At 38.8% G+C, this 13,891-nt stretch overlaps 1 protein-coding gene across 3 annotated transcripts in view; it reads right to left on the bottom strand.

Annotated features, from left to right (window-relative positions):
* The window catches only part of ASTN2 (astrotactin 2), a 1,052,667-nt gene that overhangs the window by 171,206 nt on the left and 867,570 nt on the right, over positions 1-13,891 (bottom strand). The window lies entirely within an intron of this gene.

The raw sequence follows: 13,891 nt of genomic DNA, 5'->3' as shown, positions 1-13,891 counted from the left end.
TGTCTCGTGGACAGAGAAGGGGAGAATTGCACTAGGTCCGTCGTGAGTTTTTTCTTCATCTGTAATTCCTGCCACTGCCACATGGTGTTGCTATTAAAAACAGGTGTTCTGCATGGCTCTATGTCAGTCATGGTGGAAGAGGAAGCATTAGAAAGGAGCCTTACATAAGCTATAGTGCATCTTAAAGAACAGTCTCACTACTGTGGCCACCAGAGGCCCAGGCTTAGGCTCCCAAGTCTACAACTCTTTAGTGTATGTTTTAGTCCTCATTCTCAAGTCATGTCCATTGTGTCAGTGTGGTTGTACATACAGTGACTTTTAGCCTGATAAACAAATCAGACCTCTTCTTTCACACTGAATTGCCCTACATGTCAGGACAATCTTAACCTTTGAGATTCTAATAATGTACCTCACAGGGATATGTGATCAGAATTTTCCATCCATTTATCCCCAGCATCTCCTGAATTTATAATCAAATTTTCATAGCTGCTCCAAAAAGAGCTTTGAGCTCTACGTACCAAAGATCATTAAGAGTGCAGCCTTTATTAGGCTACAGAATACTCCCATTAATTTCTTCTCACAGGAATCAATTGTCACCTACTGGCCTTACCCGTATTTGTATAATTAAGTGAGGTCATTTGTGAGATCAGCTCCAAGCTAATTTGCTGTCTCTAGACAGAAAAACAGGTGCCAGCCTTTTAAATAGCAGATTCCTCTTTAAACAAAAATAATGGTAAAAATAGAACCCTTCAAGACATCAGGAAGGAAATGAGGCAATACGGAGAACAAGCCAAAGAACACACAGATAAAGGAACTGAAGAAATAAGAAAGATTATTTGGGAACATAATGAAAAGTTTAATAAGATGGAAAAATCCATAGACAGACAGCAATCAGAAATTCAGAAGATTAATAATAAAATTACAGAATTAGACAACTCAATAGAAAGTCAGAGGAGCAGAATTGAGCAAGTAGAAGCTACAATTTTGGAACTTGAAGATAAATCACTTGGCACTAATATATTTGAAGAAAAATCAGATAAAAGAATTAAAAAAAAATGAAGAAAACTTAAGAATCATGTGGGACTCTATCAAAAGAAATAACCTATGAGTGATTGGAGTACCAGAACAGGGAGGGATAACAGAAAATACAGAGAAAATTGTTGGAGATTTCTTGGCAGAAAACTTCCCTGATATTGTGAAAGATGAGAAGATATCTATCCAAGATGCTCATCAAACTCCACATAAGGTAGATGTTAAAAGAAAGTTACCAAGACATATTATGATCAAACTTGCCAAAACCAAAGATAAAGAGAGAATTATAAGAGCAGTGAGGGATAAACGAAAAGTCACCTACAAAGGACAGCCAATAAGAATAAGTTCAGACTACTCGGCAGAAATCATGAAGGAAAGAAGGCAATGGGATGACATATTTAAAAAAATGAAGGAAAAAAATCACCTGCCAAGAATCATATATCCAGCAAAACTGTCTCTTAATTATGAAGGTGAAATTAAGACATTTCCAGATAAACACAAGTTGAGGGAATTCATAAAAACCAAACCAATACTACAAGAAATACTAAAGGAAGTTCTTTGGTTAGAAAATCAATAATATCAGGTATCAACCCAAGACTAGAACACAGACAGGGAAATCCAGAAAAACAAAGCAAGATTATTAAAAAAAAAAAAAAGCTCAAAACAGGGTAACAGTGACGTTATTATATAAAAGAAGACAACATTAAAATAATAAAGAGGGACTAAGAAATGTACTCATACACCTTCTATACAGAGAGGAAGATATGGCGATATACAGGAATAAAAGTTAGTTTTAAATTTAGAAAAATAGGGGTAAATAATAAGGGAACCACAGAGGAGACAAACTACCCTGCTCATCAAAATAAAATACAAGGGAAAAATACAGACTCAGCAGAAACAAAATCAACAACAACAAATATGAGGAAAGGACAATACGTAAAGAAAATCTACTCAGCACATAAAATCAAGTGGGAAAAAAAAACTGTCAACAACATACAAAAAAAGACATCAAAATGATAGCACTAAATTCATACCTATCCATAATTACCCTGAATGTCACTGGACTAAATGCACCAATAAAGAGACAGAGACTGGCAGAAATAGATTAAAAAACAAGATCCGTCTATATGCTGCCTACAAGAGACACACCTTATACTTAGAGACACAAAGAAACTAAAATTCAAAGGATGGAAAAAAATATCAAGCAAACAACAAGCAAAAAAGAGCAGGAGTGGCAATATTAATTTCTGACAAAATAGACTTTAAAGTTAGATCTATCAGGAAGGATACGGAAGGACACTATACAATGATTAAAGGGACAACACACCAAAAAGATATAACCATATTAAATATTTATGTGCCCAATGACAGGGCTGCAAGATACATAAAACAAACTCTATCAGCATTGAAAAGTAAGATAGATGGCTCCACAATAATAGTAGGAGACTTCAACACACCACTTTCAGTGAAGGACAGGACACCCAGAAAGAAGCTCAATAAAGACACGGAAGATCTAAATGCCACAATCAACCAATTTGACCTCGTAGACATATACAGACCACTCAACCCAACAGCAACCAAGTATACTTTCTTTTCTAGTGCACATGGAACATTCTCCAGAATAGACCACATATTAGGTCATAAAGCAAGCCTTAGAAGAAACCAAAACACTGAAATATTACAAAGCATCTTCTCTGATCATAAGGCCATAAAAGTGGAAATCAATAACAGGAAAAGCAGGGAAAGGAAATCAAACACTTGGAAACTGAACAATATCCTGCTCAAAAAAGACTGGATTAGAGAAGACATTAAGGATGGAATAAAGAAATTCAGAGAATCCAATGAGAATGAAAACACTTCCTATCAGAACCTTTGGGACACAGCAAAAGTGGTGCTCAGAGGCCAATTTATATCAATAAATGCACACATCCAAAAAGAAGAAAGGGCCAAAATCAAAGAATTATCCCTACGACTTGAACAAATACAAAGAGAGCAACAAAAGAAACCCACAGACACCAGAAGAAAACAAATAATAAAAATTAAAGCAGAACTAAATGAAATAGAAAACACAAAAACAATTGAAAGACTTAACAAGACCAAAAGCTGGACTTTTGAAAACATCAAGAAAACTGATAAAGCACTGGACAAACTGACAAAAGAAAAACAGGAGAGGAAGTAAATAACCTGAATAAGAAATAAGATGGGTGATATTACAACAGACCCAACTGAAATTCAAAGAATCATATCAGATTACTACGAAAAACTATACTCAAACAAATTTGAAAACCTAGAAGAAATCGATGAATTCCTAGAAACACACTACCTACCTAAACTAACACAAACAGGGGTAGAACAACTAAATAGATGCATAACAAAAGAAGAGATTGAAAAGGTAATCAAAAAACTCCCAACAAAAAAAAAGTCCTGGTCTGGATGGCTTCACTGCAGAGTTCTACAAAACTTTCAGAGAAGAGTTAACACCACTACTACTAAAGGTATTTCAGAGCATAGAAAAGGATGGAATACTACTAAACTCATTCTATGAAGCCACCATATCCCTGATACCAAAACCAGGTAAAGACACCACGAGAAAAGGAAATTATAGACCTATATCCCTCATGAATGTAGATGCAAAAATCCTCAACAAAATTCTAGCCAATAGAATTCAACAACATATCAAAAAAATAATTCACCATGACCAAGTGGGATTCACACCAGGTATGCAGGGATGGTGCAACATTAGAAAAACAATTAATGTAATCCACCACATAAATAAAACAAAAGAATCATATGATTTTAGCAATTGATGCAGAAAAGGCATTAGACAAAGCTCAACACCCATTCCTGATAAAAACTCTCAGCAAAATAGGAATAGAAGGAAAATTCCTCAACATAATAAAGGGCATTTATACAAAGCCAACAGCCAACATCATCCTAAATGGAGAGAGTCTGAAAACATTCCCACTGAGATCAGGAACCAGACAAGGATGCCCTTTATCACCACTCTTATTCAACATTGTGCTGGAAGTCCTAGCCAGAGCAATTAGGCTAGATAAAGAAATAAAGCGCATCTAGGCTGGCAAGGAAGAAGTAAAAGTATCTCTCTTTGCAGATGACAGGATCTTATACACAGAAAACCCTAAGGAATCCTCCAGAAAACTACTGAAACTAATAGAAGAGTTCAGCAGAGTATCAGATTACAAGATAAACATACAAAAATCAGTTGGATTCCTCTACACCAACAAAAAGAACATCGAAGAGGAAATCACCAAATCAATGCCATTTACAGTTGCCCCCAAGAAGATAAAACACTTAGGAATAAACCTTACTAGAGTTGCAAAAGACTTATACAAAGAAAACTATAGTACAGTTCTGCAAGAAACCAAAACCGACTTACATAAGTGGAAAAACATATCTTGCTCATGGATAGGAAGACTTAACATTATAAAAATGTCTATTCTACCAAAAGCGATCTATACCTTTAATGCAATTCCAATCCAAATCCCAATGACATTCTTTAATGAGATGGAGAAACAAATCGCCAATTTCATATGGAAGGGAAAGAGGCCCTGGATAAATAAGGCATTACTGAAAAAGAAGAACAAAGTGTGAGGCCTTAGTTTACCTGATTTTAGAACCTATTGTACTGCCACAGTAATCAAAACAGCTTGGTACTGGTACAACAGATACATGGATCAATGGAACAGAATTGAGAATCTAGACATAAATCCATCCACATACGAGCAGTTGATATTTGACAAAGGCCCCAAAACAGTTAAATGGGGAAAAGACAGTCTTTTTAACAAATGGTGCTGGCATAACTGGATATCCATCTGCAAAAAAATGAAACAAGACCCATACCTCACTCCATGCACAAAAACTAACTCAAAATGGATCAAAGACCTAAATATAAAATCTAAAACGATAAAGATCATGGAAGAAAAAATAGGGGCAACCTTAGGAGCCCTTATATATGGCAAAAACAGTATACAAAACATTATAAAGAATGTAGAAGAAAAACTAGATAACTGGGAGCTCCTAAAAATCAAACACCGAGGCGGAGCCAAGATGGCGGACTAGGCAGACGCTACCTCGGATCCCTCTTACAACAAAGACACGGAAAAACAAGCGAATCGATCACATACATAACAATCTACGAACCCTGAACAACAAACACAGATTTAGAGACGGAGAACGAACTAATACGGGGAAGCAGCGATTGTTTCCAGAGCCTGGAGCCAGCGTACCAGTCAGGTACGGCACAAGCACAGAGAGCTGCTCCACCCCCCTGAACTAACCCCGGGAGGGGGACCAGCCGGTTCTGCGGGCGGCGTGGGACGCAGCCGGTAGGAGAAGTCCCCGGGAGGCAGTGACTGGTCTTGGAGCAGGAAGAGCAGCGTCCCAGCTGGAGAACCGTCCCGCCGGGATTTGGACTGGACGCAGGTACGGCATAAACACGGAGAGCTGCTCCACCCCCCTGAACTAACCCCGGGAAGGGGCCCAGCCGGGTTGCGCGGGCGGTGTGGGACGCAGCCGGTAGGAGAAGTCCCCGGGAGGCAGTGACTGGTCTTGGAGCAGGGAGAACAGCATCCCAGCCGGGACACTCGGTCACGGCACAGGCACGGGGAGCTGCTCCACCCATCTGAACTAACCCCGGGAGGCGGCCCAACTGGTTCGCGGGGGTGGCCCGGCCATGCAGCTGGAGGGACGAGAAGTCCCCGGGAGGCAGCGACTGATTTTGGAGTCGAGAGTGCACCGTCCCAGTAGGGGAGACTTGACGCTGGGCGTAGGGCTGGAACCGGAGGATCTGACCGTGACTCCAGCGGGCCAGACCCCCTGGGGGCAATCTCCACACAGCCAGCACACATAGGCGATGCGCCCCACGGGAATCTCAGATATAATAGTCATTCCAAGCAAGACAAGCAACTCTGGCTATATTCTGAGGTGCTACTCTCCTATCTCTCTGTTCCCTCCCCCACCCTCCCCAGGCGGCTTCATTAACATCCGAATAGCCTGAGCCAGAGGGAGAACTCTGATAGGGATCTGACTGCATTTTTTTTTTAGCAGATTTTCTGGAAAAACTAGTTTCCCAGTGATGGCTCGGAGACAACAATCCATATCAAACCACTTAAAGAAGCAGACCATGACAGCTTCTCCAACCCCCCAAACAAAAGAATCAAAATCTTTCCCAAATGAAGATACAATCCTGGAATTATCAGATACAGAATATAAAAAACTAATTTACAGAATGCTTAAAGATATCACAAATGAAATTAGGATAACTGCAGAAAAAGCCAAGGAACACACTCATAAAACTGTTGAAGAACTCAAAAAGATTATTCAAGAACATAGTGGAAAAATTAATAAGTTGCAAGAATCCATAGAGAGACAACATGTAGAAATCCAAAAGATTAACAATAAAATTACAGAATTAGACAACGCAATAGGAAGTCAGAGGAGCAGACTCGAGCAATTAGAATGCAGACTGGGACATCTGGAGGACCAGGGAATCAACACCAACATAGCTGAAAAAAAATCAGATAAAAGAATTAAAAAAAATGAAGAAACCCTAAGAATTATGTGGGACTCTATCAAGAAGGATAACCTGCGGGTGATTGGAGTCCCAGAACAGGGAGGGGAGACAGAAAACACAGAGAAAATAGTTGAAGAACTCCTGACAGAAAACTTCCCTGACATCATGAAAAACGAAAGGATATCTATCCAAGATGCTCATCGAACCCCATTTAAGATTGATCCAAAAAGAAAAACACCAAGACATATTGTCATCAAACTCACCAAAACCAAAGATAAACAGAAAATTTTAAAAGCAGCCAGAGAGAAAAGAAAGGTTTCCTTCAAGGGAGAATCAATAAGAATAAGTTTAGACTACTCAGCAGAAACCATGCAGGCAAGAAGGGAATGGGACGACATATACAGAACACTGAAGGAGAAAAACTGCCAGCCAAGGATCATATATCCAGCAAAACTCTCTCTGAAATATGAAGGCGAAATTAAGGTATTCACAGACAAACACAAGTTTAGAGAATTTACAAAAACCAAACCAAAGCTACAAGAAATACTAAAGGATATTGTTTGGTCAGAGAACAACACAAGGTCACAAAACAGAACAACACAAGGTCACAAAACAGAACGTCCTGATATCAACTCAAATAGGGAAATCACAAAAACAAACAAATTAAGATTAATTAAAAAAAAAAATACACATAACAGGGAATCATGGAAGTCAATAGGTAAAAGATCACAATAATCAAAAAGAGGGACTAAATACATGAGGCATTCAACTGCCATATGGAGAGTGATACAAGGCGATATAGTACAATACAAGTTAGGTTTTTACTTAGAAAAATAGGGGTAAATAATAAGGTAACCACAAAAAGGTATAACAACTCTATAACTCAAGATAAAAGCCAAGAAAAATGTAACGACTCAACTAACATAAAGTCAAACACTATGAAAATGAGGATCTCACAATTTACTAAGAAAAACGCCTCAGCACAAAAAAGTATGTGGAAAAATGAAATTGTCAACAACACACATAAAAAGGCATCAAAATGACAGCACTAAAAACTGATTTATCTATAATTACCCTGAATGTAAATGGACTAAATGCACCAATAAAGAGACAGAGAGTCACAGACTGGATAAAGAAACACGATCCATCTATATGCTGCCTACAAGAGACACACCTTAGAGACACAAACAAACTAAAACTCAAAGGATGGAAAAAAGTATATCAAGCAAACAATAAGCAAAAAAGAAGAGGAGTAGCAATATTAATTTCTGACAAAATAGACTTTAGACTTAAATCCACCACAAAGGATAAAGAAGGACACTATATAATGATAAAAGGGACAATTGATCAGGAAGACATAACCATATTAAATATATATGCACCCAATGACAGGGTTGCAAGATACGTAAATCAAATTTTAACAGAATTGAAAAGTGAGATAGATACCTCCACAATTATAGTAGGAGACTTCAACACACCACTTTCGGAGAAGGACAGGACATCCAGTAAGAAGCTCAATAGAGACACGGAAGATCTAATTACAACAATCAACCAACTTGACCTCATTGACTTATACAGAACTCTCCACCCAACTGCTGCAAAATATACTTTTTTTTCTAGCGCACATGGAACATTCTCTAGAATAGACCACATATTAGGTCATAAAACAAACCTTTGCAGAGTCCAAAACATCGAAATATTACAAAGCATCTTCTCAGACCACAAGGCAATAAAACTAGAGATCAATAACAGAAAAACTAGGGAAAAGAAATCAAATACTTGGAAAATGAACAATACCCTCCTGAAAAAAAGACTGGCTTATAGAAGACATCAAGGAGGGAATAAGGAAATTCATAGAAAGCAACGAGAATGAAAATACTTCCTATCAAAACCTCTGGGACACAGCAAAAGCAGTGCTCAGAGGCAAATTTATATCAATAAATGCACACATACAAAAAGAAGAAAGAGCCAAAATCAGAGAACTGTCCCTACAACTTGAACAAATAGAAACTGAGCAACAAAAGAATCCATCAGGCTCCAGAAGAAAACAAATAATAAAAATTAGAGCTGAACTAAATGAATTAGAGAACAGAAAAACAATTGAAAGAATAAACAAAGCCAAAAGCTGGTTCTTTGAAAAAATTAACAAAATTGATAAACCATTGGCTAGACTGACTAAAGAAATACAGGAAAGGAAACAAATAACCCGAATAAGAAATGAGAAGGACCACATCACAACAGAACCAAATGAAATTAAAAGAATCATTTCAGATTATTATGAAAAATTGTACTCTAACAAATTTGAAAACCTAGGAGAAATGGATGAATTCGTGGAAAAACACTACCTACCTAAACTAACACATTCAGAAGTAGAACAACTAAATAGACCCATAACAAAAAAAGAGATTGAAACGGTAATCAAAAAACTTCCAACAAAAAAAAGCCCTGGCCCAGACGGCTTCACTGCAGAGTTCTACCAAACTTTCAGAGAAGAGTTAACACCACTACTTCTGAAGGTATTCCAAAGCATAGAAAATGACGGAATACTACCCAACTCATTCTATGAAGCCACCATCTCCCTGATACCAAAACCAGGTAAAGACATTACGAAAAAAGAAAATTATAGACCTATATCCCTCATGAACATAGATGCAAAAATCCTCTACAAAATTCTAGCCAATAGAATCCAACAACACATCAAAAAAATAATTCACCCTGATCAAGTGGGATTTATACCAGGTATGCAAGGCTGGTTTAATATCAGAAAAACCATTAATGTAATCCATCACATAAATAAAACAAAAGACAAAAACCACATGATCTTATCAATTGATGCAGAAAAGGCATTTGACAAAGTCCAACACCCATTTATGATAAAAACTCTTACCAAAATAGGAATTGAAGGAAAATTCCTCAACATAATAAAGGGCATCTATGCAAAGCCAACAGCCAATATCACTCTAAATGGAGAGAACCTGAAAGCATTTCCCTTGAGAACGGGAACCAGACAAGGATGCCCTTTATCACCGCTCTTATTCAACATCGTGCTGGAAGTCCTAGCCAGGGCAATTAGGCTAGACAAAGAAATAAAGGGTATCCAGATTGGCAAGGAGGAAATAAAGCTATCACTATTTGCAGATGACATGATCGTATACATGGAAAACCCTAAGGAATCCTCCAGAAAACTACTGAAACTAATAGAAGAGTTTGGCAGAGTCTCAGGTTATAAAATAAACATACAAAAATCACTTGGATTCCTCTACATCAACAAAAAGAACACCGAAGAGGAAATAACCAAATCAATACCATTCACAGTAGCCCCCAAGAAGATAAAATACTTAGGAATAAATCTTACCAAGGATGTAAAAGACCTATACAAAGAAAACTACAAAGCTCTACTACAAGAAATTCAAAAGGACATACTTAAGTGGAAAAACATACCCTGCTCATGGATAGGAAGACTTAACATAGTAAAAATGTCTATTCTACCAAAAGCCATCTATACATTTAACGCACTTCCAATTCAAATTCCAATGTCATATTTTAAGGGGCTAGAGAAACAAATCACCAATTTCATATGGAAGGGAAAGAAGCCCCGGATAAGCAAAGCACTACTGAAAAAGAAGAAGAAAGTGGGAGGCCTCACCTTACCTGACTTCAGAACCTATTATACAGCCACAGTAGTCAAAACAGCCTGGTACTGGTACAACAACAGGCACATAGACCAATGGAACAGAATTGAGAACCCAGACATAGATCCATCCACGTATGAGCAGCTGATATTTGACAAAGGACCAGTGTCAATTAATTGGGGAAAAGATAGTCTTTTTTAACAAATGGTGCTGGCATAACTGGATATCCATTTGCAAAAAAATGAAACAGGACCCATACCTCACACCATGCACAAAAACTAACTCCAAGTGGATCAAAGACCTAAACATAAAGACTAAAACGATAAAGATCATGGAAGAAAAAATTGGGACAACCCTAGGAGCCCTAATACAAGGTATAAACAGAATACAAAACTTTACCAAAAATGATGAAGAGAAACCCGATAACTGGGAGCTCCTAAAAATCAAACACCTATGCTCATCTAAAGACTTCTCCAAAAGAGTAAAAAGACCACCTACAGATTGGGAAAGAATTTTCAGCTATGACATCTCCGACCAGCGCCTGATCTCTAAAATCTACGTGATTCTGTCAAAACTCAACCACAAAAAGACAAACAACCCAATCAAGAAGTGGGCAAAGGATATGAACACACACTTCGCTAAAGAAGATATTCAGGCAGCCAACAGATACATGAGAAAATGCTCCCGATCATTAGCCATTAGAGAAATGCAAATTAAAACTACAATGAGATTTCATCTCACACCAGCAAGGCTGGCATTAATCCAAAAAACACAAAATAATAAATGTTGGAGAGGCTGCGGAGAGATTGGAACTCTTATACACTGCTGGTGGGAATGTAAAATGGTACAACCACTTTGGAAATCTATCTGGCATTATCTTAAACAGTTAGAAATAGAACTACCATACAACCCAGAAATCCCACTCCTGGGAATATACCCTAGAGATACAAGAGCCTTCATACAAACAGATATATGCACACCCATGTTTATTGCAGCTCTGTTTACAATAGCAAAAAGTTGGAAGCAACCAAGGTGTCCATCAACGGATGAATAGTTAAATAAATTGTGGTATATTCACACAATGGAATACTACGCATCGATAAAGAACAGTGACGAATCTCTGAAACATTTCATAACATGGAGGAACCTGGAAGGCATTATGCTGAGCGAAATTAGTCAGAGGCAAAAGGACATATATTGTATAAGACCACTATTATAAAATCTTGAGAAATAGTAAACTTGAGTAGAACACATACTTTTGTGGTTACGAGGGGGGGAGGGAGGAAGGGGGGGAGAGGGTTTTTTATTGATTAATCAGTAGATAAGAACTGCTTTAGGTGAAGGGAAAGACAACACTCAATACATGGAAGGTCAGCTCAATTGGACTAGACCAAAAGCAAAGAAGTTTCCGGGATAAAATGAATGCTTCAAAGGTCAGCGGAGCAAGCATGGGGGTCTGGGGAACATGGTTTGCGGGGACTTCTAAGTCAATTGGCAAAATAATTCTATTATGAAATCCTTCTGCATCCCACTTTGAAATGTGGCATCTGGGGTCTTAAATGCTAACAAGCGGCCATCTAAGATGCATCAATTGGTCTCAACCCACCTGGAGCAAAGGAAAATGAAGAACACCAAGGCCACACAACTAAGAGCCCAAGAGACAGAAAGGGCCACATGAACCAGAGACCTACATCATCCTGAGACCAGAAGAACTAGTTGGTGCCTGGCCACAATCGATGAGTGCCCTGACAGGGAGCACAGCAGAGGACCCCTGAGGGAGCAGGAGATCAGTGGGATACAGACCCCAAATTCTCATAAAAAGACCAAACTTAATGGTCTGACTGAGACTAGAGGAATCCCGGCGGCCATGCTCCCCAGACCTTCTGTTGGCACAGGACAGGAACCATCCCCGAAGACAACTCATCAGACATGAAAGGGACTGGTCAGCAGGTGGGAGAGAGACGCTGATGAAGAGTGAGCTAATGATATCAGGTGGACACTTGAGATTGTGTTGGCAACTCTTGTCTGGAGGGGGGATGGGAGGATAGAGAGAGAGGGAAGCCGGCAAAATTGTCAAGAAAGGAGAGACTGAAAGGGCTGACTCAAGAGGGGGAGAGCAAGTGGGAGTAGGGAGTGAGATGTATGTAAACTTATATGTGACAGACTGATTGGATTTGTAAACGTTCACTTGAAGCTTAATAAAAGTTATAAAAAAAAAATCAAACACCTATGCTCTTCCAAAGACTTCACCAAAAGAGTAAAAAGACTGCCTACAGACTGGGAAAAAGTTTTTAGCTATGACATTTCTGATCGGCACCTGATCTCTAAAATCTACATGATACTGCAAAAACTCAACTGCAAAAAGACAAATAACCCAATTAAAAAATGGGCAAAAGATATGAATAGACACTTCACTAAAGAAGACATTCGGGTAGCTAACAGATATATGAGGAAATGTTCACGATCATTAGCCATTAGAGAAATGCAGATCAAAACTACAATGAGATTTCATCTCACTCCAGCAAAAAACAACAAGGCTGGCATTAATCCTAAAAACAAAAAATAATAAATTTTGGAGAGGCTGTGGAGAGATTGCAACACTTCTACACTGCTGGTGGGAATGTCAAATGGTACAACCACTTTGGAAATCAATTTGGCGCTTCCTTAAAAAGCTAGAAATAGAACTACCATACTACCCAGCAATCCCACTCCTCAGAATATATCCTAGAGAAATAAGAGCCTTTACACAAACAGATATATGCACACCCATGTTTATTGCAGCACTGTTTACAATAGGAAAAAGAAGGAAGCAACCAAGGTGCCCATCAAAGGATGAATGGATAAATTATGGTATATTCACACAATGGAATACTACACATCGATAAAGAACAGTGAGGAATCTGTGAAACATTTCATAACATGGAGGAATCTGGAAGGCATTACGCTGAGTGAAATGAGTCAGTTGCAAAAGGACAAATATTGTATAAGACCACTATTATAAGAACTTGAGAAATAGTTTAAACTGAGAAGAAAATATTCTTTTGTTGTTACAAGACAGGGGAGGGAGGCAGGGTGGGAAAGGGGCATTCACTAATTAGATAGTAGATAAGAACTACTTTAGGGGAAGGGAAAGACAGCACACAATACAGGGGAGGTCAGCACAATTGGACTAAACCAAAAGCAAAGAAGTTTCCTGAATAAACTGAATGCTTCGAAGGCCAGCGTAACAGGGGCAGGGGTCTGGGAACCATGGTTTCAGGGGACATCTAGGTCAATCGGCATAATAAAATCTATTAAGAAAACATTCTGCATCCCACTTTGAAGAGTGCCGTCTGGGGTCTTAAACACTAGCAAGCAGCCATCTAAGATGCATCAATTGGTCTCAACCCACCTGGATCAAAGGAGAATGAAGAATACCAAGGACACAAGGCGATTACAAGTCCAAGAGACAGAAGGGGCCACATGAACCACAGACTACATCATCCTGAGACCAGAAGAACTAGATGGTGCCTGGCTGCAACCAAGGACTGCCCTGACAGGGAACACAACAGAGAACCCCTGAGGGAGCATAAGAGCAGTGGGATGCAGGCCCCAAATTCTCATAAGAGTAGGCTTAATGGTCTGACTGAGACTGGAAGGACCCTGGTGGTCATGGCCCCCAGACCTTCTGTCGGCCCAGGACAGGAACCATTTC

Source organism: Loxodonta africana, chromosome 9 (assembly GCF_030014295.1).
Source record: "Loxodonta africana isolate mLoxAfr1 chromosome 9, mLoxAfr1.hap2, whole genome shotgun sequence".
In the NCBI taxonomy this organism is placed as follows: domain Eukaryota; kingdom Metazoa; phylum Chordata; class Mammalia; order Proboscidea; family Elephantidae; genus Loxodonta; species Loxodonta africana.
This window is presented reverse-complemented; position numbering and strand designations above follow the sequence as displayed.